Here is a 14,892-nt window from a genome sequence, read left to right as displayed (position 1 = left end):
TTGGCGCAGTGACAGTGCGCAAAAGGATCAATGGATCTTATTCCGACACAAGTGAGAAGGGACAAATGATTAGCCCTGCGGTGAGAATTGTAACGACCCAATTTCTTGTACGTCATGATCATACTAGAAACTGAGCGCTACCAACTTGTCTTCCTAATTATTATCTATTATTTATCATATGAGCCTGATTCGTTGTAAAAAACGTAGTTAATTTGCGAGGTATTTTTTTTTTTGAAAAAACATTTGGATTAACAAATAGTATCATTCATAATCAATTCACAACTAATAATATATAAAACAGTTGCAAACAACCACACATAAACACATCACAAGTAGTTGACAACATTCGGTGACTCAGCCTTTATTTAAGAATAGACTTTTAGTTAGAACACCCCTAGATATAACTAAATAATATCTATATACATATATATATATATATATAACTAAATAATATCTATATACATATATATATATATATATATATATACAACATCCCAGGTCCTGACCTGTTCAAGAAGTCCCTAAGCTGGCACCCAGGCTAGCCTAGACTCTATACTCACCTAGTCCCTCTAAACTACTAAAGCGAGGGAAAGTACGCTCTAAGTCTCCAAAACTTAAGTCAGGTGGAACATCATCAAAAGGTAGAACATCATTTGTTACTCCTCTGCACGATCAGGCATTGCCATATGACATCTCTCTGGTACCTCATCAAGTAGCCACACAACAGGAGTCTCGTACACAAGATTTAGGCTAAAGTTCACGTACAAACGGGGTGCGGACATTGGCTGGTCTCACAGTATATACATATAAACAGAGAATGGGATTCACCCCTAGACTCAGAAGACTACCTAGAGCGGAATCCTTTTTGCAAACGGTCGTCAGCGAACTACGGAAAGAAACTCTTGCTTCCATCTGAAGGGGGAAGGGAGAGAGAAGGGGTAAGAACTGGGGAGTTCTTAGTAAGGCCGGGGTTATTAGTTACGTTCATTAATTTTGTGTTGTTTAGCAGACTAATAACAGTATATAGAGAAGTAGTAAACAGAAGACAGATAAGTAGAGAAAATAGAGAAAACAGAAAAAGATCACAAACAGAAGAATACAAGAAAGTAAAACACAGACACAAACACAGAGAATAGAATACAAACAGAGAAAGCATACATTCATGCAACAATCATAATAGAGAAAATGCACAACCAAGTATGATGCATGTCTAGTCCTAGCGCAGGTAATGAGCTCATCTGTCGGTTACATACCCGCTCCCGACGTTACCCAGCAACCTCTGTCTGGATAAGGCTTTCCTGTTGGCAATACCCATTGCAAGCAACCTTTGTCTTGCAGGGTATCTACTGCAAGCAACCTTTGTCTTGCAGGGTGGCACTTATTAGCCGATATATGCCCAACAGACTCACTGTAAGCAACCTCTGTCTTACAGGAGCAACAACACACTCACTGTAAGCAACCTCTGTCTTACAGGAGCAACAACACACTCACTGTAAGCAACCTCTGTCTTACAGGAGCACATTCATCTTGATACCTCTGTAAGCAACCTCTGTCTTACAGCAAAGCATTATAGCAAGGTATCCCAGGAAAGCATTCTCAGTGGTCGTACCACCATCTATCTGACTGCCTTCATGCAGTAGATCATCACATAATCATTATCATTACCATCATTCATTATTAATCTCGTTATTCATCATCACTTTCACATTCTTATACATTACCTCTTTCTTTCTCTGTTCAATCACAACATAACAACTTTCTATAGGTGAACTTCGGCCTATAGAAATGGCACCTCTGTAAGTGAACTTCGGCTTACAGAAAAGGCGCCCCTGTAAGTGAACTTCGGGTTACAGGTATCATAACTCTCTGTAGGTGAACTTCGGCCTACAGGAGCAACACCCTAAGATGCACAATTGATATTCACTGTAGGTGAACTTCGGCCTACAGGAATAACAACTCACTGTAGGTGAACTTGGGCCTACAGGACCTCTAGGGCCAATGGAAAAGCAGCAGATGAACATACAACAGAACATCGTGCCACAAGGCTTAACTCTTTATTCTTATACTCTTCTCCTCTATTCTTTTTGTTATATTACTCTTTTCTCATTATCTCTTTACTCTGTTCTCTGTATCTTTTTACTCTGCTCTAGTTACTCTTTTCTCTGCTTAACGTATGTATTTAAAGCTTATGTAAATTTCGGTATGAATAGTTAGCCTGTCCCAAATATAGGTTCATTAAGTCTATACTGAAACAGTTTAACTTTTCATATAATACTTAACCCTAGTCGCAACTCAAGGACTAACTATGTTGCCCTAGTTCGTTCACTAATCTCTGTCTGTTTTTCTGCCATTAAAACATTACAGACTTTTTCTTCGACTTTTATCTTTTCTTCAACTTTTTATCTTTCTTTTATCTTTGCCTCACTAATATGTTCTTACCACTCCCTAAGTGTTTTATGAAGGTAATTATGAGATTCTGCACTTAAAGTTGTCTTTCTAAAGCTTTTACAGAAAACTACCTTTTCTGTATTATTTTATTATTTTTATTAAAATATTATTTTTAATTAAATATTATTATTTAATATTTTATTATTATTTATTATTTTATTATTAAATTTTCGAAAATTAACTCACTTTTACTTTTAACCTTTAAAATTCACTTTTTACCACCCGTAACTTTTAATATTTCTACTTTTACCACCCTAACTTTCAGAAATTACAAAATAACCCCTCAAACACCAAAATAATTACTTCTTTGCCCTTTTATGAATCAAAAAGGTGTTCTTCATTGTTCTTCACCACACTCAAAGTGTTCTTCATGTTCTTCATAAATTCTTCAGATTCTTTCTCTGTTTTTACCCGTTTTTCAATCTTTTCAGCAACCGATTTTTACCAAAATTCATAATAAATTCCCAGCCACTAAAACCCCATCTTTTCCACATGATTTTAACACAAATTGAACCTCAATTTAGGGCCTAGGGTTCGTTTTTCCAGCAGCCACAAGAACACACATTCATAGCTTGAATCTCATCAAATTTCATCAAAATTTCACCAAATTTTCACCAAGAATCAATCATATATGCAACCACTTTTTAGCACAGCCAAATCATACAACATTCACACATCTCAAACAAAAATAATCAAGATTAATTTCGTGACACCCTACCTGGTTTTGCTGCTCCTAATTCAGTTTGACTTTCAGGTGGTCCTTTAGCACTTTTTCCTCCTAAATCACATCAAGAACAACTTTAAATCCAAAAACTCTCAACTGACCAAATCTCACTCAGCATGTTAGGAAGAGATATATCACCTTATAGTTTCTGGAAATTCATGTTTCTTGGCCCTCAAGTCAAGTTAAGCATGATTCCTAAGGAAAAATATCAAGAAAACACATGTTTACATGGTTTTCCTTGAAAACCGAATTGAAGAGGGAGGGAGACAGCCATCTCACCTTATTTCCAGCCTTGATATGTTATATGGTTATGTAGAGGAAGAAGAGAGGATCATTTTGGTGAAATCGGAATTTTGATTTGAGTTTTAGTTCAGAAGAAATCAAGCTTTGAAGATTTATGAACCAAGAACTTTCTCTCCTTTTTCTCTTGGTGATTTTCGGCCACAATGAGCAAATGAGGCAGCCTTGGGGGTTTTGGGGGTGTAGGGTGAGCTGTGATTGGTTGGCTTGGAGGTGGATTAAAATAATATTAAAATATCTCTAGTGTACAACTACTAAAACTAGGTGTATCGGAACACTCGTAAAAACATCCCTAAAAGTTATTTTCTGAGCTACTAGCATAAATGACACTAGTAACATATTTATTATGATAATAGAACATGTATAATGAGGCCTTATCATTGCTAAAGTCATTAGAGAGTGCTGGTGCTAAGCTGCACCAGTAAACTGTGAACCCGGTTAAACCGATTTTCTGTTTTTAACTAAAACTGACCAGGTAACCTTAGAATATCATTCAAGAAGCTTCTAATACTCATATAATGATGATATTACCCTATTATCTCTCTTCTCTCATGAATCGAGTCCGGTTTGTCAAACTGAGACTATTTACGGAAAACCGGATCAAAACTCCTAACCGATACGGTTCAAAAACTATATTCTTCGTGACGGCGTTATCGAGCTTGACTCGAAAAAGGTTCTAGCTTAAAGATGACATAATGACAATGAGGATTGAGATACTTGATGATATATCAAAGGTTCTCCTTTTACCGATCCTCCGGAGTTCTCCGTATCTTTAGAAAAGATCTCACGTACTCGAAAATTAGGGTTGTTACAAGAATCGTAGCCGAACCATTTTTACTGAGAAGACGGATGGTAGCCATTGACAACAGTGATCCACCAACACATCGCTTGCCATAAAAGCAGCCATGCGCGTTTGGAGAAGAAGACAGTAGGAAAGCAAAAATTCAAAGGCCAGAGCATCTCCGAAACCCCAACCTGTTCTCCATTACTGAATAACAAGTATCATTTATTTCATGTTCTTTTACTTTTGGCAAACAAAACTCTTTTTATTATTAAACTCTTGACTAAGAGTTATAGGATAACCATAGCTTGCTTCAAGATGGCAATCTCCGTGGGATCGACCCTTACTCACGTAAGGTATTATTTGGACGGCCCAGTGCACTTGCTGGTTAGTTGTGCGGAGTTACAAAAGTGTGATTGCAATTTCGTGCACCAAGTTTTTGGCGCCGTTGCCGGGGATTGTTCGAGTTTGGACAACTGACGGTTCATCTTGTTGCTTAGATTAGGAATAATTTATTTTTGTTGGATTAGAGTTTTCTGTTTGAGCCTAGTTTCATGTTTTAAGTTTGATGTCAATTGCATATTTTTGGTTTCCTTCATATTTTCGAATTTTTGTGTCATTGTTTGATCTTCAGTTTTTCTTGTTTTGTGTCTTTCCTTGTTTTTCTTGTGCATTTTCAAATTATTAGTGTCCAAAGTATAAAAGTTTTTAAGTTTGGTGACCTGTGTGTTTTTGTTTTCTTAAAAATTTTCAAAATTTGTTCTTGGTGTTCATCTTGATCTTCAAAGTGTTCTTGGTGTTCATCTTGACATTCAAAATTTTCTTGTTTGTTTCTCTTGTTTTGATCTAAAAACTTTTAAGTTTGGTGTCATTTTGTGTTTTTCTCTTTCCTCATTAAATTCAAAAATAAAAAATATCCTTTCTTTTAATTGCTCATAATTTTCGAATTCTTTAGGTTGATTTAGTAAAAAATTTTAACATTTGGTAGTTTCTTGTTAGTCAAGTCAATATTTTAATTTAAAAAAAATCTATCTTTTTAAATCTTTTTCAAAACAAATTCTTTTTCAATTTTCTTTTTATATTTCTTCTTTTTTTTCGAAAATCTTTTATAAAAATTATTTCAAAATCTTTTTCTTTCTTTATATAATTTTCGAATTATTAATCTTATTTTATTATTTTGATTGAAAAATTTTAAGTTTGGTGTTTTCTTGTTAAGAAAGTTTCAATCTTTAAAATTTTCAAATCATATCTTTATTTCAAAATCTTTTTAATTAATTAATTATTTTAGTTTTCAATTTTCTTTTAATCATTTTTCTAACTTTCGAACTTCTATCTAATTTTTCATTTATTCTATTTTATTTTACTTTAATTTTGGTTTTCAAAAAAATAAAAAATAAAAAGAGAATAAAATTTTTATTTACAATTCACATCATCTCCCTTTCTCCATCATGGACCTAAGTGGAAATGAACAGTCCAGAAGGACTCTGGGGTCATATGCTAACCCCACTACTACCTCATATGGGGACAGTATCTGTATACCCCCCATCAAAGTCAACAACTTTAAGCTAAAACCCCAGCTCATTATCATGGTGCAGCAAAATTGCCAGTATTCCAGTCTTCCACAGGAAGAACCTACTGAGTTTCTGGCACAGTTCTTACAAATTGCTGACACAGTACGTGATACGAAAGTAGATCAGGATGTCTATAGATTATTACTGTTTCCATTTGCTGTAAAAGATCAAGCTAAGAGGTGGTTAAATAACCAACCCACAGCAAGCATAAGAAGATGGAAAAAGTTATCAGACAAATTCCTGAATCAATATTTTCCTCCAAAAAGGATGATACAGCTAAGGCTGGACATCCAAGGCTTTAAACAAGAGGATAATAAATCTCTTTATGATGCATAGGAGAGGTACGGAGAGATGCTAAGGAAATGCCCCTTTGAAATATTTTCAGAATGGGTGCAGTTAGACATCTTCTACTATGGGCTTACAGAAAAGGCCTAGATATCTCTAGACCACTCAGCTGGTGGATCTATACACATGAGAAAGACAATTGAAGAGGCTTAAGAGCTCATTGATATAGTTGCTAGAAATCAGCATCTGTACTTAAGTAGTGAGTCCTCCATGAAAGAAGAGGCTAAAGCAGTATCCACTGAACCTAGTCCCCAAGAACAAGTTGCTGAACTCAATTAGCAATTACTTTCTCTAACAAAACAGTTAGCAAAATTTAAAGAGATGCTACAAGACACTCAAAATGCTAACAAGAATATGGAAGCACAATTGGATCAGACAAGACAGCAATTATCTAAACAAATAACAGAAGAGTGTCAAGCTATTCATTTGAGGAATGGAAAGACATTAAATACCTCAACTCAAAGCAGTAGAAAGCCAAGAAAGGGACAATTGACACAGGATGACCAAGCCACTGCCCAAAATCCCTCTGAGGACCGTAAGAGCCCAGAGAGGAATGATTCTGGCGTTTAAACGGCAGAAAAGGGTGCAAAATTGGCGTTAAACGCCTAGTGGATGGCCAACTCTGGCGTCCAAACGCCAGAAAAGGGTGGAAAATTGGCGTTAAACGCCCATCCAGCCCCCAATCCTGGCGTTTAAATGCCAATGAGGGGTCAGACACTTGCAAGTGCTGATAACAACCCCCTTAAGCAGGCTTCTCCAACCACCTCTGTAGGAAATAAACCTGCAGCAACTAAGGTTGAAGAATATAAAGCCAAGATGCCTTATCTGCAAAAACTCCGCTAAGCAGAACAGGATAAACAATTTACCCGCTTTGCAGATTATCTCAGGACTCTTGAAATAAAGATCCCATTTGCAGAGGCACTTGAACAAATACCCTCTTATGCTAAGTTCATGAAAGAGATTTTAAGTCTTAAAAAAGGATTGGAGAGAAACTAAAAAAGTTTTCCTCACTGAAGAATGCAGTGCAGTCATTCTAAAAAGCTTACCAGAGAAGCTTAAAGATCCCGGAAGCTTTATGATACCATGCACATTAGAGGATGCTTGTACCAAGATAGCTCTATGTGATCTTGGAGCAAGTATCAACCTGATACATGCATCCACTATCAGAAAGCTTGGTTTGACTGCAGAAGTCAAACCAACTCGGATATGCCTCCAACTTGCTGATGACTCCACTAAAATTCCATCAGGCGTAATTGAGGACATGAATGTCAAGGTTGGGCCGTTTGCCTTTCCCACTGACTTTGTGGTGTTGAAAATGAAGGAGTACAAGAGTGCAACTCTCATTCTAGGAAGACCTTTCCTAGCAACTGGACGAACCCTCATTGATGTCCAAAAAAGAGAGGTGACCCTGAGAGTCAATGAGGATGAGTTTAAGTTGAATGTTGTCAAAGCTATGTAGCACCCAGACACCCCAAACGACTGCATGAGTGCTGATATTATTGACTCTCTGGTGGAAGAGGTCAATATGACTGAAAGTCTCGAATTAGAGCTAGAGGACATTTTTAAATATGTTCAGCCTGATTTGGAGGAACCAGAGAAAACAAAAGAACCTCTGAAAACTCCTCAAGAAGAGGAGAAGCCTCCTAAACCCAAGATGAAACCACTACCACCATCCCTGAAATATGTATTTCTAGGAGAGGATGACACTTTTCCCGTGATCATAAGCTCCGCTTTAGAGCCACAGGAAGAGAAAGCACTAATTCAAGTGCTAAGGACACACAATACAGCTCTTGGGTGGTCCATAAGTGATCTTAAGGGCATTAGCCCAGCCAGATGCATGCACAAGATCCTATTGGAGGATGATGCTAAGCCATTGGTTCAACCACAGAGGCGGCTGGTGCGCGAAATTGTGAACAATACTTTTTCACAACTCTCATAATCCCCGGTCATGAACTCCAAAATCTTGGTAGTTCAATCCCATGGCATTACACAACTTCGCACAACTAACCAGCAAGTGCACTGGGTCGTCCAAGTAATACCTTACGTGAGTAAGGGTCGATCCCACGGAGATTGTTAGTATTGAAGCAAGCTATGGTCATCTTGTGAATCTTAGTCAGGCAAACTCAGATGTATATGGTGATGAACGAAAATAACATAAAAGATAAAGATAGAGATACTTATGTAATCCATTGGTAGGAACTTCAGATAAGCGCATGAAGATGCCTTCCCTTCCGTCTCTCTGCTTTCCTACTGTCTTCATCCAATCCTTCTTCTTCCTTTTCATGGCAAGCTCGTGTAGGGTTTCACCGTTGTCAATGGCTACCTCCCATCCTCTCAGTGAAAGCGATTGTATATGCTCTGTCACAGCATAGCGGAATTCAGCTGTCGGTTCTCGGTCAGGCCGGAATAATATCCATTGATACTTTTGCGTCTGTCACTAACGCCCCGCCTGCTAGGAGTTTGAAACACGTCACAGTCATTCAGTCATTGAATCCTACTCAGAATACCACAGACAAGGTTAGACCTTCCGGATTCTCTTGAATGCTGCCATCAGTTCTCGCCTATACCACGAAGACTCTGATCTCACGGAATGGTTGGCTCGTTTGTCAGGCGAGCACTCGGTTGTCAGGCGATCAACCATGCATCGTGCAATCAGGAATCCAAGAGATATTCACTGGAGCCTTGGTTACTTGTAGAACAAGAGTGGTTGTCAGTCACCTTGTTCATAAGTGAGAATGATGATGAGTGTCACGGATCATCACATTCATCAAGTTGAAGAACAAGTGATATCTTGGAACAAGAACAAGCGGAATTGAATGGAAGAACAATAGTAATTGCATTAATACTCGAGGTACAGCAGAGCTCCACACCTTAATCTATGGTGTGTAGAAACTCCACCGTTGAAAATACATAAGCATAAGGTCTAGGCATGGCCGAATGGCCAGCCTCCCAATGATCTAAGATAGCATAAAACGAAGATAGCTACCCAAAAGTCCTCTAATACAATAGTAAAAGGTCCTACTTATAGATAACTAGTAGCCTAAGGTTTACAGAAATGAGTAAATGACATAAAAATCCACTTCCGGGCCCACTTGGTGTGTGCTTGGGCTGAGCAATGAAGCAATTTCGTGTAGAGACTCTTCTTGGAGTTAAACGCCAGCTCTTATGCCAGTTTGGGCGTTTAACTCCCATTTGGGTGCCAGTTCCAGCGTTTAACGCTGGGATTTCTTAAGGTGACTTTGAACGCCTGTTTGGGCCATCAAATCTTGGGCAAAGTATGGACTATCATATATTGCTGGAAAGCCCAGGATGTCTACTTTCCAACGCCGTTGAGAGCGCGCCAATTGGGCTTCTGTAGCTCCAGAAAATCCACTTCGAGTGCAGGGAGGTCAGAATCCAACAGCATCTGCAGTCCTTTTTAGTCTCTGAATCAGATTTTTGCTCAGGTCCCTCAATTTTAGCCAGAAAATATCTGAAATCACAGAAAAACACACAAACTCATAGTAAAGTCCAGAAAAGTGAATTTTAACTAAAAACTAATAAAAATATACTAAAAACTCAACTAAAACTACCAAAAACATACTAAAAACAATGCCAAAAAGTGTATAAATTATCCGCTCATCACAACACCAAACTTAAATTGTTGCTTGTCCTCAAGCAACTGAAAATCAAATAAGATAAAAAGAAGAGAATATGCAATGAATTCCAAAAACATCTATGAAGATCAGTATTAATTAGATGAGCGGGGCTTTTAGCTTTTTGCCTCTGAACAGTTTTGGCATCTCACTCTATCCTTTGAAATTCAGAATGGTTGGCTTCTTTAGGAACTCAGAATCCAGATAGTGTTATTGATTCTCCTAGTTAAGTATGATGATTCTTGAACACAGCTACTTTATGAGTCTTGGCCGTGGCCCAAAGCACTCTGTCTTCCAGTATTACCACCGGATACATACATGCCACAGACACATAATTGGGTGAACCTTTTCAGATTGTGACTCAGCTTTGCTAAAGTCCCCAATTAGAGGTGTCCAGGGTTCTTAAGCACACTCTTTTTTTCTTTTTTTTTTTCGGTTTTCTTCTTTCTCTTTTTTTTTGTATTCACTGCTTTTTCTTGCTTCAAGAATCATTTTTAATGATTTTTCAGATCCTCAGTAACATGTCTCCTTTTTCATCATTCTTTCAAGAGCCAACCTTCATGAACCACAAATTCAAGATACATATGCACTGTTTAAGCATACATTCAGAGAACAAGAGTATTGCCACCACATCAAAATAATTAAACTATTATAAAATTCAAAACTCATGCAATTCTTTCCTTTTTTCACAATTAAGCACGTTTTTATTCAAGAAAGGTGATGGATTCATAGGACATTCATAACTTTAAGGCATAGACACTAAGACACTAATGATCATAAGACACAAACATGGACAAACATAAAGCATAATTTTCGAAAAAAAACAGAAGAATAAAGAACAAGGAAATCAAAGAACGGGTCCACCTTAGTGATGGCGGCTCTTTCTTCCTCTTGAAGATCCTATGGAGTGCTTGAGCTCCTCAATGTCTCTTCCTTGTCTTTGTTGCTCCTCCCTCATGATTCTTTGGTCTTCTCTAATTTCATGGAGGATGATGGAGTGTTCTTGGTGCTCCACCCTTAGTTGTCCCATGTTGGAACTCAATTCTCCTAGGGAGGTGTTCAATTGCTCCCAATAGTTGTGTGGAGGAAAGTGCATCCCTTGAGGAATCTCAGGGATCTCATGATGAGTGGGATCTCTTGTGTGCTCCATCCTTTTCTTAGTGATGGGCTTGTCCTCATCCATGGGGGTGTCTCCTTCTATGTCAACTCCAACTGAATAACAGAGGTGACAAATGAGATGAGGAAAGGCTAGCCTTGCCAAGGTGGAAGACTTGTCCGCCACTTTATAGAGTTCTTGGGCTATAACCTCATGAACTTCCACTTCTTCTCCAATCATAATGCTATGAATCATGATGGCCCGGTCTAGAGTAACTTCGGACCGGTTGCTAGTGGGAATGATTGAGCGTTGGATGAACTCCAACCATCCTCTAGCCACGGGTTTGAGGTCATGCCTTCTCAATTGAACCGGCTTGCCTCTTGAATCTCTCTTCCATTGTGCGCCCTCTTCACATATGACTGTGAGGACTTGGTCCAACCTTTGATCAAAGTTGACCCTTCTTGTGTAAGGATGTTCATCTCCTTGCATCATAGGCAAGTTGAACGCTACCCTCACACTTTCCGGACTGAAATCCAAGTATTTCCCCCGAACCATAGTAAGATAATTCTTTGGATTCGGGTTCACACTTTGATCATGGTTCTTTGTGATCCATGCATTGGCATAGAACTCTTGAACCATCAAGATTCCGACTTGTTGAATGGGGTTGGTAAGTACTTCCCAACCTCTTCTTCGGATCTCATGGCGGATCTCCGGATATTCACCCTTTTTGAGTGAAAAGGGGACCTCGGGGATCACCTTCTTCAAGGTCGCAACTTCATAGAAGTGGTCTTGATGCACCCTTGAGATGAATCTATCCATCTCCCATGACTCGGAGGTGGAAGCTTTTGCCTTCCCTTTCCTCTTTTTAGAGGTTTCTCCGGCCTTGGATGCCATAAATGGTTATGGAAAAACAAAAAGCAATGCTTTTACCACACCAAACTTAAAAGGTTTGCTCGTCCTCGAGCAAAAGAAGAAAGAAGAGAGTAGAAGAAGAAGAAATGAGGGAGAAAGGGATGGCTTTGTATTCGGCCAAAGAAGGGGAGAAGTGGTGTTTAGGTTGTGTGAAAATGAAGGAGTGAAGGAGGGTTTATATAGGAGAGGGGGAGAGGGTTGTTCGGCCATTTGAGGGTGGGTTTGGGTGGGAAAGTGGTTTGAATTTGAATGGTGGGGTAAGTGGGGTCCACAGATCCTGTGGTGTCAAGGAAAAGTCATCCCTGCACCAAATGTTGCTCAAAATCACGTTTTGAGCCTTTTCTGGCGTTAAACGCCGGGCTGGTGCCCATTCCTGGCGTTTAACGCCAGGTTCTTGCCCTTTTCTGGCGTTTAACGCCAGTCTGGTGCCCCTTTCTGGCGTTAAACGCCCAGAATGGTGCCAGACTGGGCGTTAAACGCCCAACAGCTAACCTCACTGGCGTTTAAACGCCAGCAACATCTTCCTCCAGGGTGTGCTGTTTTTCTTCCTGTTTTTCATTTTGTTTTTGCTTTTTTCATTGATTTTGTGACTTCTCATGATCATCAACCTACAAAAAAGATAAAATAATAAAAGAGAATAGTTAATTATAAAACATTGGGTTGCCTCCCAACAAGCGCTTCTTTAATGTCATTAGCTTGACAGAGGACTCTCATGGAGCCTCACAGATTCTCAGAGCCATGTTGGAACCTCCCAACACCAAACTTAGAGTTTGAATGTGGGGGTTCAACACCAAACTTAGAGTTTGGTTGTGGCCTCCCAACACCAAACTTAGAGTTTGACTGTGGGGGCTCTGTTTGACTCTGATTTGAGAGAAGCTCTTCATGCTTCTTCTCCATGGTGACAGAGGGATATCCTTGAGCCTTAAACACCAAGGATTCTTCATTCACTTGAATGATCAGTTCACCTCTATCAACATCAATCACAGCCTTTGCTGTGGCTAGGAAGGGTCTGCCAAGGATGATGGATTCATCCATGCACTTCCCAGTCTCTAGGACTATGAAATCAGTAGGGATGTAATGGTCTTCAACTTTTACCAAAACATTCTCTACAAGTCCATGAGCTTGTTTTCTTGAGTTGTCTGCCATCTCTAATGAGATTCTTGCATCTTGTACCTCAAAGATCCCTAGCTTCTCCATTACAGAGAGAGGCATGAGGTTCACACTTGACCCTAAGTCACACAGGGCCTTCTTGAAGGTCATGGTGCCTATGGTACAAGGTATTGAAAACTTCCCAGGATCTTGTCTCTTTTGAGGTAATTTCTGCCTAGACAAGTCATCCAGTTCTTTGGTGAGCAAAGGATGTTCATCTTCCCAAGTCTCATTTCCAAACAACTTGTCATTTAGCTTCATGATTGCTCCAAGGTATTTAGCAACTTGCTCGTCAGTGACATACTCATCCTCTTCAGAGGAAGAATACTCATCAGAGCTCATGAATGGCAGAAGTAATTCCAATGGAATCTCTATGGTCTCATTTTGAGCCTTAGATTCCCATGGTTCCTCATTGGGGAACTCAGAGGAGGTTGGTGCACGCCCATTGAGATCTTCCTCAGTGGCGTCCACCTCCTCTCTTTCTTCTCCATATTCGGCCATGGTTATGGCCTTGCACTCTCCTTTTGGATTTTCTTCTGTGTTGCTTGGGAGAGTACTAGGAGGGAGTTCAGTAATTTTCTTGCTCAGCTGACCCACTTGTCCTTCCAAATTTCTGATGGATGACCTTGTTTCATTCATGAAACTTTGAGTGGTTTTGATTAGATCAGAGACCATTGTTGCTAAGTCAGAGGTATTCTGCTTAGAACTCTCTGTCTGTTGCTGAGAAGATGATGGAAAAGGCTTGCCATTGCTAAACCTGTTTCTTCCACCATTATTGTTATTGAAACCTTGTTGAGGTCTCTCTTGATTCTTCCATGAGAAATTTGGATGATTTCTCCATGAAGAATTATAGGGGTTTCCATAGGGCTCTCCTAGGTAATTCACCTCTTCCATTGAAGGGTTCTCAGGATCATAGGCTTCTTCCTCAGATGAAGCATCCTTAGTACTGCCAGATGCATTTTGCATTCCAGACAGACTTTGAGAAATCAAATTGACTTGTTGAGTCAATATCTTGTTCTGAGCCAGAATGGCATTCAGAGCATCAATCTCAAGAACTCCTTTCTTCTGACTTGTCCCATTGTTCACAGGATTCCTTTCAGAAGTGTACATGAATTGGTTATTTGCAACCATTTCAATGAGTTCCTGAGCCTCTGTAGGCGTCTTCTTTAGATGAAGAGATCCTCCAGCAGAGCTATCCAAAGACATTTTGGATAGTTCAGAGAGATCATCATAGAAAATACCTATGATGCTCCATTCAGAAAGCATGTCTGAGGGACATTTTCTGATTAATTGTTTGTATCTTTCCCAAGCTTCATAGAGGGATTCGCCATCCTTCTGTCTGAAGGTTTGGACTTCCACTCTAAGCTTGCTCCATTTTTTGAGGTGGGAAGAACTTTGCCAAGAAGGCATTGACTAGCTTTTCCCAAGAGTCCAGGCTATCTTTAGGTTGTGAATCCAACCATATTCTAGCTCTGTCTCTTACAGCAAAAGGGAATAGCAGCAGTCTGTAGACCTCAGGGTCAACCCCATTAGTCTTGACTGTGTCACAGATTTGCAAGAACTCAGCTAAAAACTGATGAGGATCTTCCATTGGAAGTCCATGGAACTTGCAATTCTGTTGCATTAGAGAAACTAGTTGAGGCTTAAGCTCAAAGTTGTTTGCTCCAATGGCAGGGATAGAGATGCTTCTCCCATAGAAGTCGGGAGTAGGTGCAGTAAAGTCACCCAGCACCTTCCTTGCATTGTTGGCATTGTTGTTGTTTTCGGCTGCCATGTGTTCTTCTTCTTTGAAGAATTCGGTCAGGTCCTCTAAAGAGAGCTGTGCTTTGGCTTCTCTTAGCTTTCTCTTCAAGGTCCTTTCAGGTTCAGGGTCAGCTTCAACAAGAATGCCTTTGTCTCTGCTCCTGCTCATATGAAAAAGAAGAGAACAA

General features: G+C 39.4%; 1 non-coding gene across 1 annotated transcript; it reads left to right on the top strand.

Annotated features, from left to right (window-relative positions):
- Positions 1-14,221: 14,221 nt before the first annotated feature.
- LOC130950208 (small nucleolar RNA R71) lies at positions 14,222-14,329 on the top strand. Its single transcript, XR_009073540.1, has one exon. It is a non-coding gene; the product is annotated as a small nucleolar RNA R71 (small nucleolar RNA).
- Positions 14,330-14,892: the final 563 nt, after the last annotated feature.

The sequence above is a fragment of the Arachis stenosperma genome, chromosome 1 (assembly GCF_014773155.1).
Source record: "Arachis stenosperma cultivar V10309 chromosome 1, arast.V10309.gnm1.PFL2, whole genome shotgun sequence".
Taxonomy (NCBI): domain Eukaryota; kingdom Viridiplantae; phylum Streptophyta; class Magnoliopsida; order Fabales; family Fabaceae; genus Arachis; species Arachis stenosperma.
Note: the sequence above shows the minus strand (reverse complement) of the source record. Positions and strands in the feature narration are given on the sequence as shown.